The 18,172-nt window shown below is 36.2% G+C and overlaps 1 long non-coding RNA gene across 1 annotated transcript; it reads right to left on the bottom strand.

Moving 5' to 3' along the window:
- Window positions 1-887: 887 nt before the first annotated feature.
- On the bottom strand, window positions 888-15,803 carry LOC150089206 (uncharacterized). Its single transcript, XR_016548107.1, has 2 exons — window positions 15,630-15,803; window positions 888-1,538 (listed from the first exon to the last, which is right to left on the bottom strand). It is a non-coding gene; the product is annotated as an uncharacterized LOC150089206 (long non-coding RNA).
- Window positions 15,804-18,172: the final 2,369 nt, after the last annotated feature.

Raw genomic sequence — 18,172 nt, 5'->3', positions numbered from 1 at the left:
TGTGTTTGCATGTTCGTTAATATGCTCTAGACCTCACATAACTGTAATGGAGATGTATAATTGCCTACGGACCATAGATCGAAGACCTTTTGATTTAGATAAACTGCGTTTCCGCAGCCATCAACAATGGATGCCTGGGTGGAGAAAAACTGAACTTTACCCTGTGCTGTGTTTTCTGCTATATGAGAGACCAGTTCTATTTCAGGTGAAATCGAATGAAAAGGATAATTTAATTTTAAAATAAAATAATTAATTAAAATTACATAACATTTGACATTACAAGGGCAAAATTAATATTTTAAATTTTAGCTTTAGATTTTCAAAACATAAATAAAATACAATTTTTTTAGCAGATATAGAAATAGCTGGCTGGGCTTCAACGACCGACCGCAGTCGACGTCTTTAACGCCTATTTTAGAAGCTGAAGAAATGAAAATCGCATAAGATCTATGCGATGGTCAAAGGTAAGTAATCTACATGTTCTATGTATTATTATGGCTTATATGCGAGATGATAAGCAGTTTTTAAAAAATATTAAGTGGCAACGTACAGCAATGGGAGGGATTGAATTAAACCTCAATTGCAGTAACACAATTGTTTTGACCAGTTGTTTGCCCAGTCTTTTGTCACTCAAATCACACTTGAAGTTAAGGTGTGCCGTGAAGACGCTTTCACGGCACAGCTAAACATGCGTTCCATTGAACTCAATGTGTTCCTAATCTCGCGAAACACTTGAAAACGGTAGCGGAAAACCATTGGGAACTACTAGTTTAGACTAAATAACTTGAGTTGTGTTTGCAAAATAGTACGTGCATGTTATGCTATTACAAAAACAACTATTTTTTATTGAAAAAAAAAACATAATATACGCTCTCTAACTCAAAAATGATATAGAGACCTCTACATCAAAAATGAGCGAAACAGAAGTATAGTATTAAATAAAACGAATACTAACACCATAGACAGGTCATATAGTATGTTTCCATCTAATTCTAACGATCTTTGAGGGCAAAACTACACATTTGTTTCGCAATTTTGGTAAAAGTGAATTCTGTTAATTACAGATTGTTTCATTTCCTCTTCATAGTTCGAAAGAAAAAGCAGCCACATTTCTTGTTCTTGGTAGAACCTCGTGAAGCACATTGGCATGCTTATTCCGGTTTTTTTATTTGCGTGTCAAACGCATGCTTCGAAATTCTTCCGCCATTTGTGTCATCATTTAGAAATGTTTAGAAAAACAAGTTATCGAGGTATGTAATAAACTGAAACTGGTATGAAGGATATCAGTGCTGGCGGCGTCTTCCTACGTTATATTTGATGTCTGGTTCTGCATGTCTGAAGTGCACAATGGATTCAAGGGCGACACTAGGATCTACGTTGTACATTCTTAAGTAATTCTTGTATGAGCTGATGTCAGGAGGTGGAATTTCGCCTCCAGGAGGATCGAACGCCGCAATGAATGGGATGTTGTAACTTTCCACCAAGCTCTGTGAGATGACGAACAGCACAACTGTAGCGACGAGGAAAAAACAGGCACCCTGAGGGAAAATAAAGAGGCCAGATTAGTGATGCGAATAAAATACTAATTTTCAATGTAAATGTAAGAGTGTTTGAAGAAGATAAAAGTTTCTCCTAATTTGTGATATCCGGATTTGAACTTCATTATAAAATATTAATCAAAATAAGTCAAAACTTGACATAGTATTTCATTATAAGAATATTGAATTTTTAGTAATAAACAATTCATAACTATTAGTTATTATGAAATTGTTGTTTATTACTGTTCAAAAAGGAATTATGTGGGATGAATACTCAAACTTTTAATTATATACAATTGACTACTTATTTATGCAATTTTAAATGGTTTATTGAGTCCCTGAACTAGAACTGTACTAGAACTTGGCCTTGATAACGGATATCCAAAATGTGAAGATTGCAATATTATAAAATAAAATAATGATAAAAGGTAAAATCTTTTTATGCATCTTATTCGTCACGCAGACGCTAATCCAGGTGACTTTTCAATTTTCCCTAATTGTCAGCTTCAACTGCCCATGGATGTACCTTATTCCAGTTATTTATAACTCGTTTGCTAAAAGAAAACCTACAGTCCAGATGGTTCTGCTTTTCCCATAATTTGAATTTATGTACTCTTAGTTCTAGCATCATTTGTATTCATAAAGATTTCACCTTGATACCTTTTACTGTCCCCCCCCCTCACAGCTCTATACACCTCATTGAGATCCCTCTCTGAGATGTCTAGTTACAAAACTCTGTAAGTCCGCATTTATAAACCTTTCTTCATATGGGCACCCTTTTTTTTTTTTTCAATTTTGCCAAGTATGTCGCTCGACTTTGGACCTTTTGAAGTAGTTCGGTGTCTTTCTTTAGGTATGGCCTCCATACTTTGACACAGCACTCCAAGTGCGGTATCGCCATTGTCTCATACAGTGATATTATGACCCATAAGGAAATGTCCTATAAATCATTGACAGGACACCATGTGTGCCCCCCCCTTTCCGCCTGTTTAAGTGTATGGAGAATTGCAAGTCTGTATAGACAGTAAACCACCAACTCTCTCTGCTCCCCTACTTTCATCCTAATATACGTCATTTTGGGATTGATACGCCCCAAGTGCAAAATGAGTAGCATTAAAACGTAGCCGCCACTCTTCTCACCAGCTGCAAAGCCTATCCAAGTCGTTCTGAAGTAACGCTGCTTGTCAGTGGTCGTTAACCACTCTCCCGATCTTGATATCATCAGAAAATTTTGACATCTTCGTTAGTGTAAGTTAAGAAAATCAGTAATTGCGGTCCCAGCACTGATTCTTGAGTGAACCCATTTCTAACACTAACCCAAGCTGAAGAGTGACCATTAATCACAACCCTCAGCCTCCTGTACACCACACTGAGATGTATTTCACTAGGCTGATTGGCTTTACTAAATACGGTTTCACCACAAATACACGCGAGTTTATCCTTGAGGGCTAAAATCCTCTACATGAAAAAAATAAATAGTGTCCCGTGATCCATCTAAGGATCTTACCCCTGATACCAACGTGGTCCAATTTATACTGTGACCTCTCTCTTGAGTCAAATGCTTTGCTAAAGTCCAAATAAATAAATAGTGTAAAAATTTTTCCTGCATCCAGCTCATCTTTCATAATAGCTAATCAGATTAGTTAAACAAGATTTCCCCTTTACAAAACACTGCTATGTTTCCGTCAGAATACTTTTTCTCCAGATATCGTTTATTGCAATTTTAATCATCTCATCTGATTTTTCCTATTGCTAAAGTTGGGCTGACTGGTCTGTAGGTACTTCGCTCTTAGAATTGTATGTGTTCATTGGAATTTGTTTCTTTGGAATTGGCACGTTCGCACTTCTCCAGTCCAAAGTAACCAGCCCTGATCCCAATGATGTCCTTAAAATTAACCTTAGAATAATTCAATGCATTCTCTCGCTGCCTCCATCAAAATTGCCATTATCTCCATCCAGGAATTCTATCTTTTTTAAGTTCGAAACTTTTTCTAATAAACACATCTGTAATTTCATTATTGCTATTTACATACTAGTCAGATTCATCCTCACAGTTTCTTCTCTCCACGAAAGGTCTTTTATCTGTAAATATCGATGAGAAGTATCTGTTTAATTCTTCAACAACATCAGCTGAGTTATCTAGAACTTTCTTGTATCCATTGTGTAATGATCCAACCTGATTCGGTTCCCCCCCCCCCGTTTGGATTCATACGTCTGAAAAGCTCCTTTTCTCCATTTTTTGTTTTATTTGCTAGTGATGTTTTATAATCAACCTTTTTCAGTCTAACCCTATCTGGGATATGCAGATCAACTTATATCTGTTGTAGGATTCAGTACTTTTCATCGCGCAGAAGCTCACCCATACCATCTTTTCCTGTTCTTTTAAATTAGCCAGCTCTTTCGACATCGTTCTTATGCTATATATTTTTAATGATATACATGCATTCATCCTTCTGTGACTACTTATTATTATTGTTAACAGCTACAAAACAGCAATCAAACGTGCTTGAGGGTGCAGCTACAAAGCATTATTACACAGCTTCAAAGCAGAAGCTTGGAGTATACATTTCCAAAGTAAAGAGAGAAGTAAATGTACATAAAAAGATTAGTGAACTGAAATGTACAGATAAAAATAAAACTAAATAAATAAAAGTAGGGCTGATCCGTCCTATTTAAGTGAACATGTAGGAGTAAGTCAGAGCACTGGTGTTTCTTCACACACATTACACAATCAGAGTCTTAGAACTTGCAAGAAGAGTCCATTTTAAGGATGAGGATGAGGTTAGCAATTTCAGTTGCCTCTTGAAGTGTCCTGGGGTCTCAAATATCTCCATATTTGCTTTGTTCATTGATCTTGCAGTGCTGTTGTAGAAGTTGTAGTATCCACAATTTGTTCTCGTATAGGATGGTTTCAGCAGTGGATGGTTTCTTAACGCTCTTTACGGTTCGTTGAAATTTATTTGTCAGACGAGATGAGGACAATTCAGGGTACCATTTAACAGCTGCTTAAGAAGGAGTAAGTCGGCTTTATCTCTTCTTTTTTCCAGCGTTTCGAGTCCAAAGAATACACATCATTCTTGGTAGGATTTCTCATTGTATTCAAGGCCACTTTTAAAGCAAACGTTACTGCATTGCTCTTTTTTGAATAGTTTCAATTTCTAATTTTTGGTAAGCAACATGTGGGGACCAAACCTGTTAGGAAAATTCTGGGGCTGACCTAACATAGATTTTGTAGAGAAAGATGAAAAGTGCCAACTGATTGAAGTCTCTACACTTCTTTAAAGATATTCAGTAGTTTCCTTGTATTCACCCTCCCTGTCTTTCCGCCCAGTTAATAGACGTCATGTAGCGTCTTATACTGTCATAGCCTTCTTTTTATGAAAAAATCCATACCTGTTAAAGACTTTATCCATACGTTGTTAAAGACTTTATCTTTAACAACTTGTTTCTGTCGCTCAACTTAGAACTGCATGATCATTTCCTGCTAAGTGTTTTTTTTTTCTCAATCCTATCATGTAAGTAGATCGCGAGTAATGATCAAGTTTAGAATATTTTTGTCCCTAGTGCTTTCCGTAACATGCTGATATACACTCGGTGATCAATGAATTATGACCACCCTATCCGTAAAGGACTATGCTGCATAGCTAGTACCAGGAAGTACCAGGAGTTCAAACTCACTCATTTTATTTCCATCGCTCCTGACATTACTGTACACACATTTTTAAAGTGCTGTTATGTTGTTTTCATCCTAATACATCCTATGAAAGTTCGCTACCCTATCATTAGCTTCCTCTTCATTTGAAACATAGGTACCCTCACATAGGCGGATTCAAGGTAGGAGCACCAGGGCAGCGCTTCCCCCCTCCCCGTAATTTTTCGGGAATATACACCGATCGTTTAAATTCCATTTAGTTACAAAAAATATATTTTTTTTTTCATTGTTAACATAGAATTTTAGCTATTTTTGCTTTGTGGCTCAGCTATTTTCAACTGACTGCAGTTGGCAGCACTGATGCTGATGTGATTGCCATTCTAATTCCAGACACCACACAGTTTGGTCGTGTGTAATGTTTACTTGAAAGTGATTCAAAGTTTAGTTGTGTCCGTGTCCAACAGTTAGATTGTTTCATATGTGTCATATTTGTTTTGTTCTGTGCATTATTTTGTGCCTTGTTTGTGCACAAACAAGGCACAAAATGGTGCCTCTCCTGTCATTTTTTTGTGGATCCGCTACTGTACCCTCAACACATTTTTGAATATCAGCGCATGAGGGCACTGATATTCGGAAAGTTGGTATTATCACCATCCATCCTATCTACCAACACCGGCTGGAAAAGACGGTGTTGGTAGGTAGGATGGTAAAATAAATTTTTAAGGGTTTTTATCGCAACGTGGCTGAATCAGTCGGTCTGAGGCATAGTTTTTCTCAGCGTGACTTTTCTTCCCGGAAATTGGGTTTTTTGTCCAGTAAACAGCAAATCGACCACAGAACATACGCAATTTACACGGTAAAGAATATTATATACGGCGCACTGTGGCCTACGTTGCTGATGCGTTTAAAACCCTACTGCAGCCAGCCAACCAACCAACTGTTTATCAAAAGGCTCTCTGGCTATTGAAGCCACATACCAGAACTCTTGAGATGTGTGCGCAAACGTTACCTTGATCGCTATCATCAGATAAACGCGTATCTATATTATCCCTAACCCTAAATAGCTGCTTTCCTGAGCCCTTAAGTTCTCCTCAATGATATTAGCAAATACCCTTGCTTTAATTTTGTTGAAAATTATTCATTCTCTATAAAATAAGTTCCGCTTGCCTACAAGTGCAACCCACGACATATCCTTACAAGCCTTGCAGAGTTCCTCTAGCCTTAACTCGATTTTCATTTAGTTTCATCTAACCTCAAGTTTTAGTTCTAGATCGGTACATTCATTCCATGTGGCACACGCAGAAGAGAATCATTAGCTAAACTATTATTATCTAACAGCGACCTTGGAATACATGCTGCACACTATACAAGCGATGAACTCAATTCTCATACCTGATTCGCCTACAACTATTCCCATATGAGTCATGACATCCTCTAGCGAAGTATTCAAAGTGAATTATATAAATAAATAAATAAATTTTCTGTTTATACTCCGGCACGACAACCAAGTCAGTAGAGTTTACAATAAATCGTCAATACAAATATTTATCGTATTTAGTGGTCACGGGCTTGAACCCCGGTCCACTCAAGGAACGCGTGCTATGCACTCTCGCTCCTGACCACTGGGATAACAACCATTATTAATTTACAAAATTAAATTTTCAAAATACTACAAAAATTGCTCCTCTACTAACATTAAGAATATAAACATTACAAGATATCAAAAGAAAATAACTTAAAAGAATTAGTATTATATCAGATAAGAATTAAATTTACAAAATACAGTATTACGGAAATAACTTTATAGATTTACAGAAATTAAATTTTTATAAGATTATAAAAATTAATTTAAAAAAAACAAAAATTAAGATACTACCTTAATTCCTTATCCAAGCTTAAAGTCCAATACTGTATAAGCAAGAGCTGTGATACTGACATCTTTTTGCAGTCACTGCCAATTTCGGAATCACAGTGACTGCCAATTACCCATCTTTTAGCTAATTTCTAATTCAGGGACTTAATAAACCATTTAAAGTTGCATAAGTTTAAGTATAACTTTTAAAATTTTTAAAACTTCGTAACTATCAGCTATCCTATCCGAAAAATAAATAAATAAATAAATATTTTTAAAAAATGTATCGGTTTCTCCAAATAACACCCAGTGTTTTTGAAAAATGACATTTTCTATATGTATTTTAAAACTGAAACTGTTGCTTTAAAATGAAATTTTCTAAAATAATGCCTAAGTAATGAAGCTTGAAGAAATGTTTGTATAGTACCAAAGTAGTACTATGGTATTCTGTGGAAATAACCTCATACTCTATGAGTCATCATACCTGGGTATATTGAGTTATGACCAGGGCTACGTTGGCAGTCTAGAAGCGATTGTGGCCAAAAGTACCAACTGTCGTTTACGATTTCTGACGCTTAGAAAGGCTTTAAAAAGTCATGACTACCCTTGCTAAACATTAATCGAACCACTCTAGTGTCAACAATTACAGGTTGAAATCAGGACAATGTGAAAAAAAAAAAAAAACACTTGCTGCTACGAAAATGAGTAAAAACGGGATAACTAATACATTTTGAAATGCATCGATGAGCATCAATAAAAGGGGTGGGAGGGGGATCTTCTAGCAACTCCATTTGGAGTAATTATATGTTAAAATGCTTGTTTGTTTTGTTTTCGGTTGACACCTTCATATAGACGGTCATCTGAATTGTGGCATCAGAATTGAGAAAAATCTGGGTCCTAGTTTCTCATACACTCTTCTCAAATATTTTGAGAGGAGTGTATGGGAAACTGATTGATAATCTGCTCTAATTTAGATTGTAATCATCGAGAGCAAAGATATGAAGTTGAACTACAAATAGGCAATGAATTTGTAATTCATACATGAGAAATCGCCTTCAAGGACACATTATGTGCAGAAACTGAGGATGTAAAACAAGAGAATGTAGAATAGTCGTGGGTGGGATGGGGAGGGAAATCATGTCAAGGATCTACTGCCAATAAGTTTTGTCAGCCATAAGCTGAACAAAGTCGCCGTCTATTAACTACAGTGGTGAATATTTACCTTGGCAGGAACCGGTCATAGAGAAGCTATTTGAAATGGGCCATTAGAATCGAGGAAGACCGTAGTCCTCATTCCAGACACACTTGTCCCAAATATTTTGTGAAAAATTAATTTCGACTATTATTTTGACAACGAGAACAGGCGTTTTCTCGCCACCATTGTCGCCATGGCAGTTATTCTTGCTGAGAAACTCGTTTTAAGTATGTGGCGACAAACAGACTTGGATTCTCAGCTATTTAGAAGGTGACTAATCCTCTCTTGAGATAGGATTGCATAGTTTTTATTCGAGAAAACTTGCAGTTTGTCTTCGAGAAAACAGACAAACCGATTGAAGAATATGTGCAATTATAGACACAATGTGCTCGTGTCTTACGGTGTTAGTTGCCTTGTCACTTACGCAGTGTAACATGCTTTCCTGTTTCTTTGTGATGGCTAAGCCATTTAGGAACATAGATTATCTGATTTTGGTCTCTACTTTTCTAGATGACGGTTAAACTTGATTTTTACTACCCCTGTGGTTTGCACGTCTATCCACGATTGGAACTAGTTGTCCTCTGTGGCAGATTAGTTGGTACCATATAGGGCTTACAATACAGAGATCCCGGTCATTTTTTTCGGCTATTCAAATACCGGTATTGATACAAAAATACCGATTTTTCGGTACTAATTAAAAAAAAAAAAAAAGTTTATAATTTAATCACATAAAGGTTATAAAATCATGATGTCCTTATCTCTACTAGCAAATGTTCGATAAAACGTCGATAGGACACCATGCAACGTTGCAACATGTCCACAATTCTCAGACAACTTTATGTCTGACCGTATCGTAACTCCCAAGTCCCGTTCCTCCACTACTGACTTTAGTTCAACTCCACCAAGTAACTATATAAGTTATTTTGGCGTTGCTGTTCCCCAGGTGTAAGACCTTGAATTTTGCTGAAATCAAGCATATAGCTGCCACTTTTCTGACCGTCCCGGAAGTCTATCTAGGTCACTCTGAAGAAGCTCTGCTTGGCGGCGATCATTAACTACTCTACTGATCTTTACATCATCTGCAAGTTTAGACATCACACCCTATATCCCTTCATAGATGTCATGTAAGATAATCAAAAACAACAGTGGTCCCAATACTGATCCTTGGGGAACCCCGCATTTTACATTAACACAATCTGAGGAATAATCATTTATCACAACCCCCTGCCTGGTGCTCTCAAGCCATCGTGCTATCCATCTAAGGATTTTCCCTATGATTCCAACCGGCTCCAACTTATAAAGTAACCGCTCATGTGGGACTGAGTCAAATGCTTTGCTGATATCTAAATAAGGCGCCTCCGTAGCCAGGTGGGAAGGAGCAGCAGTGTGTAGCACTCGCTTCTTGATTAGACCGGGGTTCGAGCCCGTCACCACCAAATACGGAGGATGCGGAAAGGTCAGAGAATGACCACCGCATATCCCGGAGCAATACGGCCTTAGTTGCTAATGCTCCTAAAAACGAAAAACAACCTCAAAAACATATCTAAATAAACAATGTCGAAATTATTCTCTAAATCCAGCTCACGGGTGACCTGTCAAAGTGGCTAACCAGATTTGTTAAACATTATTTTCCCTTTACAAAACCATGCTGTGTATCCTAAGAATTCCATTCCCATCTAAATGATCCTGAATTCCACCCTTGATCGTTGCCTCCATGATTTTCCCTACTACTGAAGTTAGACTGGCCGGTCGGTAATTTCCCGTTACACTCCTAGAACCGCCTTTATGTTCCAATCTACCCCACTCCAACGGAATCTCTCCTGAGTCCAGTTATGCTCTCATAACTAGCCTTAATGGTTCAATGCACTCACTTGCCGCCTACTTTAAGATTATAGGGTGTATGCCATCAACCACAGGAGCCTTACTGGCCTGTGGGCGCGAAAGTTTTCTCATTAAATCAACATGTGAAATTTCAACATCATTAATTACATTTTTTTTTTCAACTTCACTCCCATAATTTCTCATTGACGTGAGTGTTTTTCTTCTGTAAATATCGATGCAAAGGTAACTGTCGAGTTCATCTGCGACATCAGTTGGGGTATCTAATACTATCCCACACAATTACATATGCGTCCGATCTGATTTGTCCTTCTCTTCTTTCCATTTATATATGTGAAGAATTCCTTAACTGCACTCTTTGCTCTCTTTATTCCTTATCCCCACTCTTTGCTCTCTCTCAGACTCATTAAAGATACTATAGTAAAAATTATACGTCTATAATAATAATAATTTATATATCCCTATTTTATGTTACACTTTTTTGGGAGATAACAGCAAAAAGGAAGGGAGAACACATAAGCCAATGGCTTTTTAGGGGGTGTTCCCTTAAAAAATTATGAATATACAAATATACAATTGAAAAATGTACAGTTCTGAAATTTTACAGGTAATGTCCAACAGGAAAGACAAATAAATTGGAGTGTTTTGTACATTTCTTTACAGAAGACTTCGAAAAGCATCACTACTTATAATATCATTGTGAACATTTTTACAATTAAATGAGGAGGGAAAAGAAAAATGATGAGATACAGGCACAGAAATTTACAAACTATTTGCCAACTGCTTCCTTTAACATTTGTACATTATTTCTATGTTGGTGTTTTTAAAATCCAGGAGTTGAGTGGAAGGTAATTTGAATCAGATACCCTGGTGATGTGTTCAATTAGTAGTTTCTTGAATTAATTTAGTGAAGTGACATTTTTGATTTTTGCAGGAAGTTTGTTCCAAGTTTTAGCACCTCTGTATTTTATACTTTTCTGACCTATGGCTTTTCTGAAAAGCGAAACCTTCAGGTCGGCTTCATTTCTTAGATTGTATGATATTTCTTCTTCTTCTTCTTCTTCTGTGGTTATGAAAAAGGATCTGAAGAGAGGGGGAAGTCTGCTGCCTTCATAGCATTGTAAACAAGGATCGCCTTGGCCTTCTGCAATAGCTGGCAGATGCTTAGGAGTCTCACTTCCTTGTATCTCGAACTAACCGATGCGTTCCAGGGAAGGCCCAAAATTGAACGAAAGCATCGATTGAGAATGGAGTTGATTCTCGCAAGGTTATCTTGGCTGGTGGTACCCCATGAGAATGAGTCCATAGGTGAGGTGCGGCTGAATTAAAGAAAGGAATACTTGTCTGAGAAGAGAAGGAGGCACCCAGGCAGAGGCCCTGGAGAGTATTCCCGCTAGTGACGAAGTTTTCTTTCCTAGGGTTATCATTTGTTTTGCCCAACTTAGCTTATCATCTAGCCAGATTCCTAGAAACTTGGTTTCATTCACCCTTTCAAGTTGTTTTTCTTTGTATGTTACGTCTAAATCAATATTTAGTGGTTTGTTTTTCGTTCTAAACACCATATATTTTGATTTTTCTGGATTCAGTATAAGCTGATTCTTTTGAAGCCAATTATGCATCATTGGAAAGCAAGGCAGAGATTTTGAGTTGAAGCTCATTTGCGTCTTTATCTGTGATGGAAATATCATCGGCATCCGCTACTAGGTGAGAAGATGGAAGAAGAGAGAGAAATTCATCGATATAAAGAACAAATAGAACAGGTCCAAGAAGTGAGCCTTGAGGGACACCCCTGGAGAAATAACAGATGTCATGTCAGAGTATGATTGATTTGTTCTTACGACAAACGGCCGATCGGTAAGGTAGTCTTCAAGGAGAAGGTTAATTTTCCCTCTCAAGCCAAGGTTATTGAGTTTGTTAAGTAGAATAGTATGGGTTATGCAATCAAAATCTTTAGATAAGTCAAGAAACAGTGCTATAGCATAGTGACCCTTTTCAAGACTATCAGTGATCCTTGAGCAGAAGTCAACAATTGCAAGATCAGTGGATCTTTTAGAGCAATAAGCATACTGTTGTTGATGGATGAGCTGATTTTCTTCAAGAAAACCCATGAGTCTGCTATGAAGAATTTTTTCGAATAATTTTGCAAAAACTGAGTAGAGCTATTGGGCGAAAGTTGTTGATGGAGTTACAACGGTTTCTCTTTGGATTATTGCTTTTTGAATTGAGAAGGGAATTTACCAGATTGAAAGGAGAGATTGAATATATATTTCAGTGGCTTAAGAATTGAGCTAAGGACCTTTTTCAGCAGAGACGGGGATATTTCATCAAAACGCCTTTCTCCTTCAGAAAATGATGAACATAATTCAACCATAGAAGACCAACATGGAACAGAACATCGGTGTTCCGAAAATTCTTTCCAAAATAAGAAATTGCCTGATTCCAATGAGATTTTAATTGATGAAATACTTTTAACTATTTTTGCTAAAAAAGTTCAAAGCCTAGAAAATATGAACTGAGATCGTCTACGATTATCTCAGTACCAGAACAGAATCCGAAAGGGCGTTTTCTGCCGCTAATCAAATACTGTACGTACCAAAATTAGATCCATTTTAAACGATCATACTATTGATTGCTTATGTTTCTTAAGAGCTCACTTTATTCGAACAGGTAGTGTGGATGCTTAAACATAACTAAACTTTGCAGTAACAATATGTTTTTTTTTTGTTTTTAGAATAACTGTATTTTTAATAATTTTTTTTCAAAATATTTATTATTGCAATAAATGTTTATTTAAAACTTGAATTCAAGTAATTACAGTACTTGTTTGTTTTTTCCATACTTTATTGCACCTAACTGTTATCAAAATTTATTGAGAAAAACGTTTGTTTTTGGAATACCAGTATTAAAACCGGTATCCCGGTTTCATAAATTAAAAATATCGAAATACCGGTATTAAGATTTTGACCGGTATTGTAAGCCCTAGTACCATATAAAGCACCATTTCTGCTTGTTTCGAGAGGCTTAGTTCGATCCCCGTTAGTGGCTACAGAAATTTCTGTAGTTCTTTCTGAAGTCGAGGCTACAATTAGCTCATCTCAGAAAGAGGGAATAGTTATCCCCGTAAGTTATTCTTGGTTTTTCGGTCTTCATAACATGCAGATACGAGCTCCAATACCCTTAAAATAATAATTTCAATTTTTGAATTTGGTGTTCCTGACAGTGTAGACTCGGGTAAGAACTGCATTTATGCTAATCTCTTAAAAGTGACCCTAGTCAGTATTGCACACGGTAATGGGCAAAGTCACTCTGTTTGCAATTAATTTGTCCGAGGTGTTGTCATTGCATAATTTGAGTCAGTAACATGAAATCATTTGTTGGGGATTTGGTTATTAATGGACACATTAACTAGAATTAATAGAGGATAACTCCTCTATGGATTCTTGTTAATGTGACCATTGAATGCTTAAATTTTAAAATGTTCTTGTTTATACTCCGACACGACCACCAGGTCAGTGGAGTTTACAATAAATCGATTAATACAAACGTTAATCGTATTTAGCAGTCACGGGCTTTAACCCCGGTCCACTCAAAGAGCATGTGCTCCTGCACTCGCACCCCTGACCACTCCACTATGTCGAAATAATATGCAGAAGTTTACCTTCAACCAGCAGGTGATTGATTTTTGGAACAAACTTCCATCTGTTTCTGGAGAAAATGAAGGCTTCCTTTTATGCCATATAAGTAGCTGTTGTCCTTATCCAGCTGTAGTAAAATCTTAAGCTTGTAACGAGAAGAACGCTGACAGCTTTTTTTTTTTTTTTTTTTTTTGTGAGGGATGCACTTACCTTATAATAGCTGGTGCTAATAAAATGCTATATGAAGTGATGTGATGATGATAGCTGATTGCTTCTAGTAAATAAATCAATTTACCAATGAATACACATAAGAATGCTAGTAGCATAATGTGCATAAAAGAAATATCAATTTATAGCTTAGAATTTTAATTGACGCTAAGGTTTAGTAAATTATTATGGAATGTAAGAAATGATTTATTCCAGATGCCTTCCATCTGAAAGAAGTAGTGTAAAAGTGGTATGTTCGTTAATGCACTGGTCAGGATCATTATTCTCACTGCTCCTTTGAAAAAGCAACTGGTGCAATTTCGAAACTTTATTTTAATATTACTAAATGTAATTTTTTGTTCTTCTGTGGTAGCGCTGAACTAATTACAAAACTGAATACTGGTTAACCAATACAGTAGTTCTGCAGTAACCCTTGATATTTTCTTAGGGAAATTTTATCTGGAAATTAACGATTTGAATTTTTAAATGGTTTAACTTTTGGAATTTCTGTTATTCATCAAATAAAAACAGTGGTATGATGAGTGGTCCAAAAATGAATGAGAAATCACAGTGTGTTATCAGTTTGTTTCTGATACATCATTGTGTTTTCGATTCAAACATATAAGTGTATTTCTGTTGGCAACCACTACCGTGGCTCTTGTATTCAAAATTGAATGATAAGCATTGGTGAAACAGAGATGGAAATTAGATTTTTGAACTGGGTTTTTAGAGTATTTGGATGGATAGGAAAGAATTTTGGAATTGGAGTATGAGATCAGTTATGATCGATTACTTATCGATTTCATTTAACTCCTTTTCTTTCTTTTTTTTTTTTACCGGAACTAGGGGATATAACGTTCCCCCTCACTTTTCCACTCATGCAACGAGAAAATAGAAGAAAATTGCAACTTGGTCATCCTGTTTGTAGCCCTTCCATTGCATCATTATAATCAATATCTATAATTTATTTCGAATTTATTCTATTACATAATTAATCTTTGTATTTTATATACATTTCCAGTAATTATTTTGTTATAATATAACACTTGTTATAATATAACGAATTTTAGGAAATATGAACTGTATGATGAGATTCATAATACTATCTAATTTTACTAAAGATTCTATTATGCTTATATACTACAAGTATTCAAATTAAAAACCGCTTTAGAATATTAAAACTTGTTAATATTGCATGGATGAGGCACAAAACTCGAGAGTCCCAAAAATGGGGTCTGATTACTCTAGCTTTGTGGGAGAGCTGTATTAAAAGAATTAAAAGCAATCCCGAGGTAAGGAAGAGATGTTTTCAGCATAACGCAGTCTCGTTCGTGTGATTCTTTAGCATAAAATAGTTAGTCCGTGGTTAATTTATCGATTTGTAACTCTGACACTTTATTTTAAGACTGAACTTTCAAAACCTAAATTTTCAAATAAAATACTTTTGAATTACCTAAATCTTAATTAAATGAACTGACTAGTCGTAGCTAGGCCTGACGTAGCCCAGTGGTCAGGAGCGAGAGTGCATAGCACGCGTTCCTTGAGTGGACCGAGGTTCAAGCCCGTGACTACTAAATACGATAAATATTTGTATTGACGATTTATTGTAAACTCTACTGACTTGGTTGTCGTGCCGGAGTATAAACAGAAAATTTATTTATTTACAGTAGTTAGGTATTAAATTGCTAAAAATATGAACGGAATTATTTACCTTGCGTTCTTCCATTTTCTTTATCTTCTTTGGTTCGGCTATCGTGTGCTTCCACTTACAGTGGAAAATGCCTCAAGAATAGTCACTACATATACTGTCCGGTGCATCCTCTATGAGCAGTTCAACGGGTATTTAAGGCTTCTTATTGGTTGGTCGAGCGTGTCTACATTTCTTTTCGCTTTCCTTTCTTCCACGCAAACGCTTAGGGATGAAAGAGTAGTTTTCCGTGTGATGACACGAAAATTCAGGTTATTAGGTTGAGGAATTATCATTGAGGTTATGGCAATTGCCTTGCTTCTTCAAGGTCTCTTAATGCCGGAAGCGCAAAAGACAAGGATTGACAGCATCCATGTAATTGCGTGGAGAATAACGCATGCATGTTAAAGTGATTGATGATGTTCGTTATCTATTTCTCTTTTTGACTAGTGATTGCCTGTCACGCAGGCACCACAGAAATGTTTGCTATTTATCGATTAATAGCATTCATCCAGAGAGGGGGGAACCTTCTACTTCATTTGCCTACCCCTTCAAATATAAATTGTCTAATCCTTCTTTTAATTTATTCAAACTATCCGCTTCCACTACACCAGATTGAAGTTTATTCCAAAAATCAACTACTCTCTGGCTGAAAGCAAATTTTCACACATCTATCCTACATCCAGCATTTTTCACTTTCAATTTATATCCCCTTGTGTATGTACGTATAATAAATATACATTTAAATTTATAAGAGGTATATGTACAAGTCGGTATGGGAGCAATATATAATATACAATTAGTCCTATATACAAACTATATATCAATGTTATACATAAACAAACTTTTTTTTCAGAAATGTAGTGGTAAATATACATAAACAGACGCAACATTATAAAAGTTTAAAAGAACCACTAAGCAGTATTTGATAATAGTAACTTTCTGATGTTCTTTTACTAGCTCTCGGCTATTATTCTTGAATTTTTTTCCGAAACGTATTTGTAATGTTTTGTTCGGCTTCTTTTCTGTATTTCTTGTCATTTACATACATATATGAGTTTGTTTTCATTGCATTCACTATTTACAGTGGGTTTAATGGAAATATTTCTCTAATAGTAGATAGGTTTGAAGTAATGAAAGTGGGTGGCAAATGGCAGTAAATGGAATTTCTGCGTTTTCTTTCGGCACCTTGATGATTTCCATCGTTCAGGGAGCATTCATGATTCCAGTGATTAGTTTAGAGATCATTATGTGCTTTTTATCATTACTATATGACTCCAGGATTGCAGACCCAGATTTGCAAGAAGGGTGGATCTTGAGATGGTTATTTCTTTTCTTTATAGTTTCGTAAGCTTCAAATTTTAAATACCAACAACATTCTGTAGAAAAAGGTTTGGAGATTTGTTTGGCAAGAGTGAATACTGTCCCGAGTTATCCTGGAGTGTTCCTGGATGAAATTTTTGACAACAGAGCGGTTAGAAACCACTCTGTTGTCAAAATACTTCACACTCCGACTGCGACACATTATAAAATGGTGGACACATTAAACACGTTTTAGCATGAATTGCCCAACTGCTGAATACAGTTCAAGTGTTAATTTTTGTTTCTAAACAATGCTTTATGTTCTTTGGTTGAATAAAATGTGATTAATAAAAAAAAAATCACCATTTAGGTTATTTAATAAATTTACTCTGGGCATTTTCTAACTGGTTTATTAAATATTGTTTGGAAACCAAATTAAGATAATAGGCTAGAACGGTGACTAGCTGTGTCTAGAGAATAAGAGAAGGTGCTGTTGAATAAAATGCATCGTTTGATTACACTCAGAAGTTTGAAAGCACGCGAGAATGTAACGAGACCTGAAGAGAGAGTCATGAAGATCAAAGTCCAAGAGCAGTGCTAGAGTAAAGCACTATCACTTGAAGAGGTGATATCTTTAACAACTTTCAAGTTATTGGTAAAAGAGATACGGTTTGGTCAAAAAAAAAAAAAAAAAAAGAGTTGAGCCGACAGGTAATTTCATCTATAGGGTGGCATACAAAATGTATCATATTTCAGAAACAAAGAGAAAATTTATGAGCTGAAACAGTTGGAGGAGAATATTGTCGTATACCTTTGGCTTCAATGTAAACTTTTACACAGATGCAAAAAAAAATTGTCAGTGTGTATGTTTCGTTAAGAATCTATGTTACGGCAGTTTTAGACATTGGTGTGTCTATAAATTGCCTATGTTCTAAGGCCAAATGGCCAGCAAAGAAAAAAAATAAAATTTATAATAATAATAATAATGTCAATCAGATAGACTTCGTATCTGATTGACATAGCAGTGCCCAACCCTGGCAACCTCCAGAAAACCCATGAGGAGAAAATCAGGAAATACACTAACACTAACCGAAGACTGGAGATCAATGAGATGTGGCATATACAACAAGTAACGGCCATCCCGATCATCGTGTCAGCCACAGGTATGGTGACAAAGACACTACATAACAGCCTAGTAGCAATAGGTCTCTCAGAGAATACTTGCAAGGAACTCCAGAAAGTCGCAATCCTGAACTCCTGTAGGA

Source organism: Mastigoproctus giganteus, chromosome 2 (assembly GCF_048544385.1).
Source record: "Mastigoproctus giganteus isolate SK-2022 chromosome 2, ASM4854438v1, whole genome shotgun sequence".
Lineage (NCBI taxonomy): Eukaryota > Metazoa > Arthropoda > Arachnida > Uropygi > Thelyphonidae > Mastigoproctus > Mastigoproctus giganteus.
The sequence above is the reverse complement of the archived record's forward strand: the minus strand, read 5'-3'. Positions and strand labels throughout refer to the sequence as shown.